This window comes from Passer montanus, unplaced genomic scaffold (assembly GCF_014805655.1).
Source record: "Passer montanus isolate IOZ18808 unplaced genomic scaffold, ASM1480565v1 scaffold16, whole genome shotgun sequence".
NCBI lineage: Eukaryota > Metazoa > Chordata > Aves > Passeriformes > Passeridae > Passer > Passer montanus.
Genome location: NW_024363160.1, coordinates 4,505,211 through 4,519,636, shown reverse-complemented (window position 1 = coordinate 4,519,636; position 14,426 = coordinate 4,505,211).

Sequence of the window (14,426 nt, the reverse complement as noted above, 5' to 3'; positions counted from 1 at the left end):
CAGGTTATTTTCAGATGGCCGGTGCCCTGGACTTCAGACGGGTTGGCGAAGCGGCATCACTATCCCCTCATGAGCTGGGCGTCACGGCGCAGATCCCGGCACTGTCCCTGCCGCACCTGCCTGTCGGAGCCCTGAGATGGGAGCTCTCCTGGCTGGGGTGAAAGGCAGGCGCTTCTCCCCTCCATGCTCTCAGCAGCAGGGGACTTACTCTGACAAGGAGAGAAATGGCAGTATGACTTAGATACCCATTGTCACTGCTGGTGGAGGTACCTGCCAGATTAACAAATTCAGGTTTGGAGCCAAACCTGCCTTCCTAAATAACACGGCGCAAGCAGCCCAGGTGGCTCCTGGGCTGCCATTCACCTTTACTTTATAAAAACTGAGAGCTGTATGAATTTTACCAGCAGCCCTGCATTTTTTCCGTGCATGAGCTGGTTTCTATTGGACACTGCTGCGTACAAACGAGGGATGGAAAAGACGCTTTCCCTGCCAGGGTGTAAGAACAGTACGAAATTGTCATTTTGGACAGTGGTAAGGTCTAAGTTCAAGGATGGGAGTTTTGCTTGCCAGGCACTTGGAAGCGCGCAAGCCCGCCCTTTTCCGCCCCGCCTCACTCCCTCCCCCAAATCAACAGCAACAATAAACTCCGGATGCCAATAAGCCTTAAAAAAAAAAAAAAAAAAAAAAAAAAAAGCAATACAGTTTAAGATCTGCCTCGAATACATAAGCACATAGAATGCAGAACCATCCTTGGCTCCAAGTCCCCACAAAATGTTCTTCTTTGTACAGAGCGGGTAGAGACAGCAGTGTCAACGGTGTGCTCATCTGGTTCACTGCTTCACTGCTGTGGCTGACTCCCCAGCTCCCTGCTGCTGGGGTAACAAATACCGCTCTCAAAGGTGCCAAACAACACTTTTTAATAGCCCAGCTATGCGGGTAATGGTGTAGAGCATTTAAGTGCTGTGGGTCATACCTAAGTTGGTATGACTGCATATCTCTCCCTTCGATTCTCCTCTGACACCCACGGGTGACTAGAGGGTTTGAGTGTGTGTGCACCCTAGAATATGGCAGCGTGGAAAATGCATTGTTTCCTGAAATAATAAACAATCAACTTGTTCAAGTAATCCGGTTTTTACTGTCTTTTGTGTGTGGAGGAGTGCTTACCTCAGGTCTACTCAGGTTTCTCAGGCATGAAAAGCCTGTAAACATTGCAAATCATCTAGGAGAGGGGTTGAATTCTACACGTCTAGAAAAAGACACGTACTGACTTTTTTAAAGGAAAAAAAAAAAAAGATTTTCAGGATACATTGTAAAGAAAAAAAATATAGTGAAGGGGGAAAAAAGGGAAGAGAAACCGAAATGGTACTGGAAAAACCTTGGCTCTGGTAAGCAAGGAAACACCCTGTCTTCTTCCAGCGTCACTTGATGAGACCATAAAGAGACACATATTGTGCATTTTCTCAGGTTTTCAATATCCCACACACATACAGTAATAGCAAGTTTCAACAGCTATTGCCAGGGCTCGGGTTGGTTTCCCTCAAGTGAAGAAATGCATCTTTAAGTGGGAAATCTGCCATTGGCTAACCACAGTCAGAGATGTCTGCTGGGATAAACAGCATTGTTAATTCCTCCAAGCTCCATCTGTGGAAGTGATAAAGTGCAGCCATTATGGAAGACTGCAAAGTTAAATTAATTAGGTTCCTCCATTATGCTGCAGACTTGATTGCTATTTTCCTCTTAAATGCCATTATTCCTAGATCTGTCTAGCAGCTGATGCAATTAAAGGGAACGTAATGTAAATTTAACAACACAAACGACACTTTCCTCCCCGTATGTTTGAATGAGGCACGGAGGGGCTGTTTCTCAAGCTTGGACTTCCCACGTAAACATCTGATGTAACCTTAAAAAAAATTCAAATAAACCAGTGTGTATTTGGATACTTTTCTTCGGCGAATTCTTGGATCAATACTTTTGTTTCATGTTTTCATGTTCTCAGTAATGTTAAGGGATCCAGTTACAAACTCTTGCCAGTAAGAAAGAAAATATGCCCTGCTGCGCACCCTCCTAAACACTTCTAAGAAATAGTGTTTTCTTTTCATTTGGAATGACGATTTTGTTTGTCTGCTCTGCCCCGGCGAGCGAGACTATAGATTGTTGGTAGACACATTTAATTCCGGTCCGTACGGCCGGCGGCTGCGCCCGGGGCCGGCACACGCCCTCCGGCCGGGGCAGCGCCGGCGGGGCGAGGGCACCGGGGGCTCCGGGGCCGCGGCTGGAGCCCACCGCCCTGCTGCCTCCGCCGGGAGTCCCGCCCCGCCGCCCTGCTGTGATTTCATTATTTTATTTTATTTTTACTTATCACCTTTATTTCTTTATGGGAGAAACGTGATTTCTCCAAGCCTTTGCAGTGCTTCATGGGTCATTATGGCTTAATGCAATTAACGTAACCTTTTGTAACCCAATATCAAGTACTTCCAGGACAAATCTTTAAACAGATCACTAATCGTAAAACAAGTCATGGTGTCTGGAGTGAAAAGTAAGCTATTTGCTATTCCCGCTGATACTTTCAGCTTTCCGTCCTTCCTTCCCCCTTTCTCTTCTTTCTACCTCTCTCGGGTTTATAGGGTTTGTTGAAATGCTGCTTAACGTTGTTGTGGTGGCGCTTTTTTTTTTTTTTTTTTTTTTTTTCTTCCCTTTAGGTCTGTGTTTTAAGCCACTAAAGTCCAGTGCTGGGTTTTCACGGTTTTCGTGAGGAAGGCCGTCGGGAACCCGCAGCAGGAGGAGCAGACGGGCGCGCTGAGGGAGCGCAGAGAGGAGCCAGGATCCCCGGGCGGGACCGAGCCGAGCCCGGCCCGGCCGGGCCGCGCCGCCGCTCCGGGGGCCCGAGGTGTGCCGGGGCCGGGCTGGGGCCGCGGCGGCCTCCGGGGGCGGAGGGACATCCATCAGCAGCGGCCAATCAAGCGGAGTGCCCTCCCCCCGGGCTAATTGCTTTTGCTTTTCTTTCAATTAGGGCCGGCGCTTCCCGGCGCGCTGCCCTCGGCCGGAGCCGGGCCGGGGAGCCCTGCGCTGAGGGAGGGCGGCCGAGGAGCCGCAAGGCGTGTCGCTGCATTCGCACACATCTGCATTCCCCCGCCAGCCCCTGCAAAGCTTTCCGCAGCACGCACACACGGGGCAGGTTTGGCTGTGAAGTTTATGTTCGATTTAGCGGCGAGAAGCGCTTCCTGGCCTGCTCCTTCCTTCCCGCCGTGCCGTTTGGGAGTAAATTCCGGCAGGATATTTAAAATTTGGTTCAAGTGTCGCACGGGTCATTTATAGGTGGTTCGAGGTAGAGCCACCACTTTACCTTACATTTAGGCTTATTGCTGCGTGTCTGTGAATATATTTCTCTGTGTGACTCTTACATAGATCATGTCCATGCGAGCAGCACCAACAGAGGCCCGGTTCAGTGATGTGGCACCCACCACAAAAAACGGAACAAAGAAATCTGGGAGTAAATTATACCGGGATTCTGGTTCAGGGGAATTGCACCCCAGTACTCAGAATATCTGATTCTCTTTGGATAGATTATTTAATCTACCACCCACCATCTCTGTGCTTCTATTTTCCCAGTCATGTGTGCAAAATTGGTCTTGTCCTGATTTCATTTTTACATCCAAGTTTTTGTTTGTATTCCTTGTTACCCCTGAGGAAAGAGAATTGCTCTAATAATGCATAAAATATTTTGTACTCCTACAGTGTACTTGTACATTCTACTACATTTTATGAAGAACTCTCTATAATGTGTCATCTTTTACGGTTTTGCACTGGACTTTAGCATGTCAGAAACAGTAATTAGGTCTACGTATTAATCATAACAATGTATTTTCCAAAAAGGATGTAATAAATGTAATATTTGAAAAGTCCCAGTTGTAAGTTTCAGAGAAAAAAAAAAATCACTTTAGCTTATCTGTCTTTGGAGAGACTGACAGGTCTTCAAAGAAATCTTGCAGAATGCACAATGCATTCACCTTGTCTAGTTTAATAGAGGTAGAAAATGATTAGAGTGTGTTTTAATACTTGCTGTACATGTGATGTAGGAAGCCAAGCCTCAAAACAGTTTAAATGTTGATATACCCAGCTTGAAAAAGCTTGTCAAATAAATCAAACCGTTCTGGGGGCAAACCCATGTTGTTTTTAAACCACAGAGTGGGGCAGTGGGCGTGGTTACTCCCATGGTTGAATGGTGAATGTATAGATTTAAAATACATTTTGCCACACTGGTTTTCAGAGGATTGTTTTGGCCTCGTATTCCAATACCGTGAGCCAAAACTCTGGTCAATGTTTTGACAACAGAGCCAGGAAAAACAAAAAAGGCTTACCCTCTGAAAAAGAAATGAAGATGTAGTGAAGGAAAACAGTAGTCTCTCTGCCACTGCCTTACTCAATCCATATGTGGACTTAAACACAGGAAATACCCACCATTCACCGCAATCAAGCCAGGGGCTTGTGCATCAGAAAGTGCCTTGTGGAACTAATTGTAGTTTATTAAGATTGTCATTGACATAGAAAAGCATTTTGAAATTTGAAGTCAGGACATTTAAAGAATACAGAAAAGAAAGATAATCTGCTGCATGAGTGTTAATTTTTAAAGAAATGTATTTACCACAACACTGCAATCTTACGATGTGCATTTACTATGGCATTTTACATAAGTTAATTATCATTTGGTGATGTTTGTGATATTAAACTCTTTATGCTTACTGTTAATCCACAGTTCTTCTGGTGCAGGGTATGTTTCAGGATAATTTCAGAGTGGACCAAAATCTAAACTTCACTAATTTAAAAGGATAATAAAGAAAAAGCATCGTACCTTTCATACAGGCAAAGTTTACACAGAATAATAGTTTATAGAATTTTTTTGTCATGTTACAAACTTAAATGGAAACTTGTCCTTGCCAAAAAGTATTTGGCAGAGTGTTTATTTTAGGACTTTTATGTCAGATATATTTCTTTGTGAGGTTTTGTTGATGTTTTTCCTGACCACATATATATTTTTTTATTATTATTTTGCTGTACTGTTGCATTTAGATTTTTAGCATGGTGAGTCAGTATTAGACCTGACAAAACAGTGCTGTGATTGCCAATTAAATTCAACCTCTGGGTAATTTTCATTGAATTTATGTTCCTGTGAACACCTGTGATCTTTGCCTGACGATTTTACTTCCTAGTGCTTTCCATCTAATCAGGAGACGATTTTTGCTTCCAATGGTGTAGGCTTTTTCATACACTGCTCTACTGTGGGTCAAGCCACTTGGCTGTCCAGATAGACTGGGAAGTGTATGAGGGTGCACTGTGTTTTCCACAGTTTTCAATCCATTTGACATTCAATTCTCTACACCAGCCACAGGTACTGTGGCAGGACTAGGGACAGGCAATTTCACTGCTTCAAATGGTGTCTGTACCTGAAATAATGCTGATCTTGTTGCTTGTCTCTGATCCTTTTTTTCTTCACCCAAATTTCATGGAAAATTGCTATTCAAAATCTCCTATCTTTTGTAAGAATCTCAAGAGAAAACCTGTCCACAGAGAGCAACAGTTGCTGTTGTCATTTCCACATGTTGAAATACAGCTGAATGAGATTTGGAATGCAGCTCCCAAAGCTGCACCTTCAAGCCTTACTTTTGCCTGAAATGATTTTACCCACTATGTAAAATGTTGTGTCAGTGGATGCTTGCTCTCTTTTGCCATTCTTAAAAGCTGTTTTATCTTGGCTGATTCACAATCTAGACTGAGGTGTGGGATGCTTGAGGGTCACCATTCAAATTTCTTTCTGGTGCTAAAATACGTTGAGAGTATCTCAGATCTTCCTCCAGGGTTGGTCCACAGGTGACCACCTTGTAATCCTAGTTATTTTTATACCTTAAGCAGCAGCCTTATCCTGATATTTTGCAACTTTTGCAGATTTGAGTTTAGATTTTTATGAACCATTCCTTACATTTTATGTGGTCTGGGGGGAAAAGTAGGGAGAAATCTGTGTGTAAATACAAAAATGGGGGATGAATTTACAGGCATGAGTCAAGTCTGATTGTAATGTAAACACTACTGATTACTGTGTTGGTAGATGTCTACACCAAAGTGCATTTGGAGTACAATAATCCATGTGATATATTCAGAAAGCAACCAAATATGTAAAAAATCAAGAACAGACAAACCCATTATTTCCCTATAAAGTTGTTCGTTCTCCATACATGTGATTCTTAACTTTTTTCAGTGTGAAACAGTGCATAAGCAAAAAGCTGATCTGAAGAAAACTCTCAGTTCCATCCATGCATCCAGCAACATTCCTGTGGGAACAAAAAAGAGAATAAAAGTTTGGCATCTTGAGACCTGGACTACGGACAGATGCACTGTCATTAGTTTTTAGAAGTGAGAGCAAGGGACTATGGGCACTAAGATCATATTTTGAGAGTTTGTATTACTGACTTTGGAGTGACAGCAAGTAAAAAACACCCCTGAAGGTCAATGTAATTAGATTTCTAAGTCATCCATATTTTTCCTGATGAAATGAACATTAGACTGATGTGTATTGAAGGCAGTGAAAGTTAAAAGTTTTGGCTTCCTTGCTTTCTTTTTCGTTGCAGCAGAGTTTCCTTGGCCATTTGCCCATTACAGGTCTCTGCAAAGCCAATGTTTATACTGATCCATTTTCTTTTGCTTTTTTTTGCACCATCGACATCTAAATGTATAAAATGGTGGCATTCTGTAAGGACACAAGGACAGCAAAACAATAGACAGATACTAAGTCATAAGAACAAAGTAAAGAAATACAGGAGGTGGTGTGGTAAGAGGAAAGACAGAGATAAATGTGTATGGGGGTAAATCTCTTCCTTTAAAATGAAACTTGTGAAAACTATAAATTACAACATACAGAAGCTCAAAACCTTTGCTGAATGCATCCGCATCTCATCCACGGCATGCTGATGCATGGTGTGTAACATTCAGTCAGAGCCATGGAGGCAGCATGGGAAAGAGAGCACAGATTGATAATGGAGAGGCAGTGGCCAAATTGAAACTAGTGTGAAAGTATGAACTCAAGGGAAGGTAATATTCTCACAAACAGTCATTGATGTTTATTTGTGGCATCAGAACATCAAAAGCAGTCAGGGCTGTCCTGAAGCCTACTCTATCTTGTTTTTGGCATTGGTATATAGGACTTCAATTCATTCCAAGCCCTACTACTGTCAGTTATGCCCATGCCTTTGAGCCAGATGTTTATTTGTGGCATCAGAACATCAAAAGCAGTCAGGGCTGTCCTGAAGCCTACTCTATCTTGTTTTTGGCATTGGTATATAGGACTTCAATTTCATTCCAAACCCTACTACTGTCAGTTATGCCCATGCACCAGCCTTTGAGCCTGGTTACTTTAAATAAAGACTTTTAACTCCCCAAAATTGTAACTAGCTTCACTGATGAGTAATGTGAGCATCATGGCACAGACTATTAAAAAGAGTCCCTTTAGTTTGTAAAGACATAGAATCAGTAAGAGTTGTGGAACCTACAGTATGAATTAGACAAGACTGCTGAAGACAGCAGGCTTTTTATTATTAAAATAACCATGTAATCAAGTATTAAATCTGATAGAATCAGTAAGAGTTGTGGAACTTAGAGTATGAATTAGACAAGACTGCTGAAGACAGCAGGCTTTTAGGCTTTTTATTATTAAAATAGCCATGTAATCAAGTATTAAATCTAAATCATTTAGGCAGTCTTGGGAAACATACTGTTTCAGATAAATTATAGATTCTCAGCTGATGTAAACAGATGTGTTTCTATCAATGTGCTCCTCACACAGCTGTGGGCTTATATCCATAATATTCCACACACTGGGCAGTGGTCTTCCCCCACTGTCCAAACGACTTTCTAAATGCTGTCCATCCTTTCAGAAGTTGAAAAATACAGACCTCAAATTATGTGTACTCTGAATTGAAGAAAATGCAGATGTCATTGTATATGAAAAAGTATTCCTAGATCAAAACAAAAATAATAAATTTGTATCTGGTACTGTGTGTTTTTAGTTGGGGGGAAGAAAGGTATTACTTTACGTATTTCATTTTCTAATATTTCAGAATAAATGGCCTGGAAAAATCCAAACATTGTTATTTTTAGCCCAGTTTTCTCTCACTCTCTCCCTCCTACTACCCCTTCATCTCCCCAGAAAAATTCAGGCCAATTTCAACCACATTTGAGAAAGGAGGAGAAATCCCAAACATCATTAAGTTCCAATAACTGCCATGAAAATTTGTGGTTGGATAGCAGAGAAAAAGGATATTTGTTCTTCCAGGTAGCTTGGCCCCTGTTCGGCAGAGTCAGCTTTGCTTCTGCCTGGCAATGCCTGGGTGCATGCAAACATTCATGGCCACGCTTCAACCAGCTCACCCAGAGCTCTGGGACAGCTTCAGGCTGTTCCCTCTCTTGCCAAAAGGGATTATCAGGTGGGGATGTGAGAGGTGAATAGGGTTAATACAGGAGGAAGCTGCAGAGGATATAAGACACAAACATACAGGGGCTCAGGCTCTGTTAACTACTCATGGAACAGCTTGTTTCTTAAATATACCTAAGGTAGTTATTACATTCTTTCCTAGACATTGAATCTCATGTTTATAAAGTATAATCCTTGGATAATTTATCACTTTCAATAAATACTAGCATTCAATCTTCATGCTATGGCTTTTTCAATGAAGTAGTTTAATTGAAACAGGATCTATGGTATTTTTCCACCAATGTGCACAGTGTTAGCTTTTTTAAAAAGAACAATATGCTAAGCTTAACACCACAAAATACTTATGTTAGCTTTATTTAAGTTACTAAAGTTAGCTTCCCATTATTTTGTATATGTGTTTTAAGTATTTTCAAATTTAGAAGCAATAGATGTATCACCATTTTGTATCCAAGTGAAGAGTGTTTGAGAAATGACATGTTCAAAAAGAGTAAAAAGGGAAAAGAGGAGTCCTGATAGACGTACAAGGTTAAGCTTTTAACTACTTTTTGCCTATAGCTTTTGACTTCAGTATAAGAAATCTGGAGCTGACTTGGGAGAGTTGGTGGTGGATCTCTAACCTTCAGGGGGCTGGGATCCTCAGCTCCTCTCTACAGGCCAGAGGGAAGTCAAGAGACATTTGTGCTGGGAGTCCTGACTTGCTGCCTGGAGGAATCTCTTGTTCTGCTGGCTGTGTGGGAGCTGGAGAGACCTGACCCCCAGCTTAGTCACTACTCTTAAATGCCTTCAGGTGTGTGGGGTAGAGAGCCTAAGTGGAAAAGGAGCTTCTTCTGACTCTGCTCTGAGCACGAGATAAACATCCACAACAATATAAGAAAAGGTTTATGTCCCCCTCAAGATGGACCTAAAGCAACAAAGTGTCTCTGTGAGAGAAGGAAATTAAGATCCTCAGCTGCCTTAACAGCCATGCAATTTGCCATCACATCTCCTCCCAGACTGGGCCGGAGGTGGCATGGCCACGTGCAGAGAGGACTGAGAGGTTCCCTCATGGGCTCTGTCATTTTCTGTCTCCTCTTCATTCCGTGTCTCAGGGGCTGCCCTTTATACGCCTTTTTCCACACCAGCTTTCCTGGAGTGTTTTCATGTTCCTCAAGGGGATTTCTCTTGCTGCTTCTCCATCCCTGATCTTCTGTGGTCACTCCTTCAGACACATGAGTTGCTCCCAACTCTGATTTCCTAATGCTTCTGGAGCCACTCTACTTCCTCTTTCCTCTACTCTTTTCACTTACTGCCTCTCCTCTTCCTCTCATGGTGTCTCAAGGCTTTCTTCTTCCATTGCTTCCTTTCTCCTTTTCTAACTCACTCCTTGGAAACTTAATTCATTTTCATAACTTTCTTTTTTATCATCTCCACGAGGGTGGCTACCAAGTCTAAATTTCTGTTCTTGACATCCTTCATTTTGTCTCTGTAATTCTCATATTTCACCCCTTAAGTCTCTCCAACATGCAATTGCCAAAATTTTCTGGCTAGCTTACATTGCAATTTTCTCACTATTTAAGTAAAAGAAAAAATAGGTCAAACTTTGGGTCTCGTATCTCCACAACACAAAGGGGATACTTCTGTTCTTGGTGGTGTACCAGGTAATAAAGATAAAGCTTACTGTATTCTGAAGTCAGACTAGACTATATATATTTATGTGTAGCTGCTATGGTGACATTTACAACAAATCATTATCATTCACATGGAATAATCTGTCAAATATGCAGGGATTTAAATATTTTACCACTAAAATTTGACTGCATTTGTCTTAGTTGAATGTTGAAATTTCTGTGTAGTTCTTAAAACAACACTTTCCCCTCCAATATATATTTTCCAAAGCTGTGTTATTGTAAATTACTATAAACTATCATCCTTTGTGTGGTAGAAAAGGATGGCAATGGCAGTGCTCATTCCTCCTGACCAGCCTTTGTTTGAACTGGCAGAGGACAAGCAAGATCCTTCTGCCATGTGTGATGTGCAGGAGGATAGAGAAGAGAGGGAGGGATCTCTCTCCACTGGTGGTTTGGATTTAAGTAAAGAGCCTTGCAAGGCTGACAGTAGGATGGTGACTCCTCTCCAGAGAAGAACTGAGCATACTTCCATCAAGTTTTGCAGACTGTGATGAGCCATGGGCAGGATGCAGAGGCCAGGGATAAGAAAGTAAACACATGGAGGAGACAAGCAGACAGCATGAGTCTAACAGTTGTCATTTTGCTGCTGCTCACGGGAACTGTCTACTGGCTCCAAAATTAAACAGCTGCATTTACTTCTGTGGTGTGCTAGGCACCAAACAGCAAAATAGAAGCTGTCCCTCTAACAGGAAAGAGTGTGAGTTTCTGTGTGAAGACCATACTAATTTTGTAGGTCTGATGACCTTCAGCTACAGTGTCAATTCCTGGATGTGTGCAGCCAAATGACAGAGCGAAGAGATGTCACACATCATGTGTTCTTGTGATTCAGTGAAGATGAGCTGAGCAAAAGAAGACAAATCTATCCATGAACAAAGATTGTGATTCAAGAGGAGTAGAAAATTAGAGCACACACTTCATTGGTATTAAGGTACAGACAGAAGTATATTACTTTTTATTTTGTATTTAATTTTTTGGATGAGCACCAGAAAAAAGAATTCTTTTGTCTGAATTGAAAACTCTTATTTTCAGCTGCCAAAAATAAATCAAAGACTTTTTTTTTTTAAGATCTCAGAGACCTGGAAACAATAAATGTTTTGTTTCCTCAGATGCAGTGATGGAGAGCTGATGTGCCAAAGTCATTCTTCTGTTTAGTAAAGATTTCTACAACATATGTCTTTCCATTAGGGATGTCAGTAGAACTAAATTAATATTATACTATATGCCTCACCCACTTGTTTCAAAGATTAATTTAAGCCATATTAAATATCCTCTGGAAAACCTTGAAAATATGATGGTCTAAATTCTGGCTGTGTTTATTATGTTTGTACCTAATCTAATGTTGTAGAAATCAGTTTTGTAGCTGCTCCGTATAGCCAAGAGGCTACCTTTCCTGCATATCCTCCATCATGCAGGACCAAGGACAACTGGAACAGGATGGGCAGAGGACTGTGGGTGTGTAATATCTAAACATCACCACTGCATTTAGCCAGAGTGGCTGAACACAATGACTTCATCCATCCTGGCATGCCTGAAGCGTGACCTCAGCTCACTTTGGCTTCAGTTTGTGTTGAAGATTCTTAGCAGGTGCTGGAAGCTCTGTGGATGTGACACAACATATATAGCTCTCTCTTCATCCAAGAGGCAGGATCAGTTTCATGCTGACCCTGCAAATTACATTTGCACTATGTGGAGTTTGTCCTCTTGTTGTTGTAGCTTGGATGATCTAAGTTTACAACCAAGTCAAGGCTTGCAAGCAGAGCTGGTGTCTTTTACTAGACCTAACTGGGGCAACAAAGCAAAAAAGTAGTCCTTGAGATTCAGCAGCAAAGGTCTGTCTTGGCCCTCTCTAATGGCAAACAGAAATACTGAAGGGCCTGTGTTACTCTCCAGAGATGGGCCATCACTTGCCACCTTATCGTTATATACGTGTAATTTTCTTTCATGCATCCTTAGGATATTTTCCTGTGATGGACATTCACAACAACACAGGGCAGTGATTTGAAACAGTTTTTTTATTTGGGCAGTCAGGACTGTAGGACTGTCAGGACTTCTTCTGTGCATCTACTAAGATATTTTGCTTCAGCTGAAGCCTTGACTCTCAGCAAACCACCGTGTTCAGGATGCAGTGCTTCTCTTTGTGCCAGGAGATCTTAACCTGCTCTGAAATCCACTGCTGGGTTTTCGTTCACAGAGACATCCTTCCATATGACAAAATTAATGCTGGTCACAGATTATGTGTACAGTAGTGGGTAGTACAGGCTGGTATGAGCAGATCAGGGAAGCAAATCTGTTGATCCCAAGGACCAGGCGGTCAGAGGGGGTTTGCTTTAGTCTAGCTTGTGACTGGAGCTGGGACCTGTGCTACCTATTGGAGTGAGTTAGGTCCAGTCCTGGAGCACATCTGGCTTAGTTTCATCCAATACGTTTGTGGAATGTGTTCTTAGACCACTTCTGTGCTGGGAACCAAAGTGTAGTGAGTGGGAACAACTAGGAGGTTTGTTCAAAAATTCACATCTGCTCTGACCTGTAGCACTGCTGCAGATTCCTCAGGAGCGCAGTGTTCTAGAATGGTGCAGCAGCACTTCCTCAGTTGAGCATTGTATTTCCTTTTCTCAAGGAACCATGTGTTCCCACAGGTGACTTGGCATGTAGACTGACACTTTTTCTGCCGGCATGACTATAACAAGACAGAAGTTACATGAAGTTATCTTCTAACTGAGTACATGCTAACACCACCAGGCAAATTTTATCCCTGGGGCTGGGTTACAAAGCCATAGACTGTCTATGACTACGCTTGCAGAAACTTGACTAACACAGAAGGTACTTTTTAGGAGAACTCCTAGTCAGATGAAATGTTTTTGCTATCTATACAAAAGGAAATATTCTATTTTTAGTGTTGGGTGATGTAACCATAAACTTTTAATAACAAACAAATGAGGGTGGTGCATTTACTAAAACAAAACAAAAACACCAAACCAACAAACAAACCAACCAATTAAAAAAACCCAAAAAACAATACCCCCATCCTGTGAAAAAAAGAAATAAAATTAAGGAACCTTTTAGAAGCCTCCACTGAATAGTTCAAGATGAGGGAGGGGTGTAAAAAATAAGGCTGACCATACTGACCCTAATGAAAGGTGTTTTCATGTTTTAGTTAAGTATATGCTTTAATAAGCTAAAATGTTTAATCATCTCAAGTTTACTAGAATGTTTTAATCACCAGAATGATTTAGAATGTTTTAATCATTAAATAAAAAAATATAGAAAGTACTGGAAGCAATTGTTTTAATAAATGTGAAGAAAGAACTAAGTGCCAAGAAACACATTAAAAGTTATTTTTTGTCTGTACTGCCACAGTTCAGTATGGCTTGCACTTGCTTGGCTGAGAGCTTTCCTCTGAAAGCATCCCATTGATTGTGGACAGAAGATGCTGTTATATTCCATATTGTGACTTTATTCAGACACTTCAGTGAAAATAGCGCAAAACTTCACAGAGGGAAACGACATTAGAAAGTTGGTTTTTCTGAGGGTTTTTTTATGGACAATGTATTGACACCATGAGCCCAAAGAACAAATTTTGCAAAGATTGTGGTGATTTCACATTTTCTTCAAATGAATTCTGAAGGCCTTCCCTGCACTCCTCAGATTTAGCTGTGCACTGACTAGGCTGAATTGCAGGACTTGGCTTTAAGCAGTTTCAGCTATAGGAAAGTTTGGAGCAGACAGAAAAAAAGTACAATGTGTGCCTGAGCACAAAATACATTACAAAATAAGTAATGTAAACTATGAACATGGAAGAAGAAAAAGAAAGTAGACTTCCAATATCTTCATAAACCATAAAATATGTCCTATAAGTAAAATAAAATCTATGCCAAACATTACTCCATTGTAATGTTTCATTGCACTGTATCCATTTGCATGAGGCACTAACCCCCATTTGTAGCTGTCCACTGGTCTAGACAGACAAATCTTTGCACATCTATTATTTTGGTGGATTTATCAGATTTCCAGATCCATTTTGCTCATCTTTGCAATTTCTGTTCCTTCCTCACACTCGTGCTGGCTGCAGGTAGGTCCGCATAACTTATCCTCATCAGGGTGAGCAGTTTGCATACTTGCCTTCTCTTTCTTTTAGTCCTCTTTGAAGTGACCTCCATCCCCCCCCCCCACACCCCGCCTTGCCCTATACTTAGTATGATTTGGAAATTGGCTGCCTCTGCAGTGAATTTAAATCCTATGTGGTACACACAGTGCACTACTGCTGGGGAGCACAGGAAAAC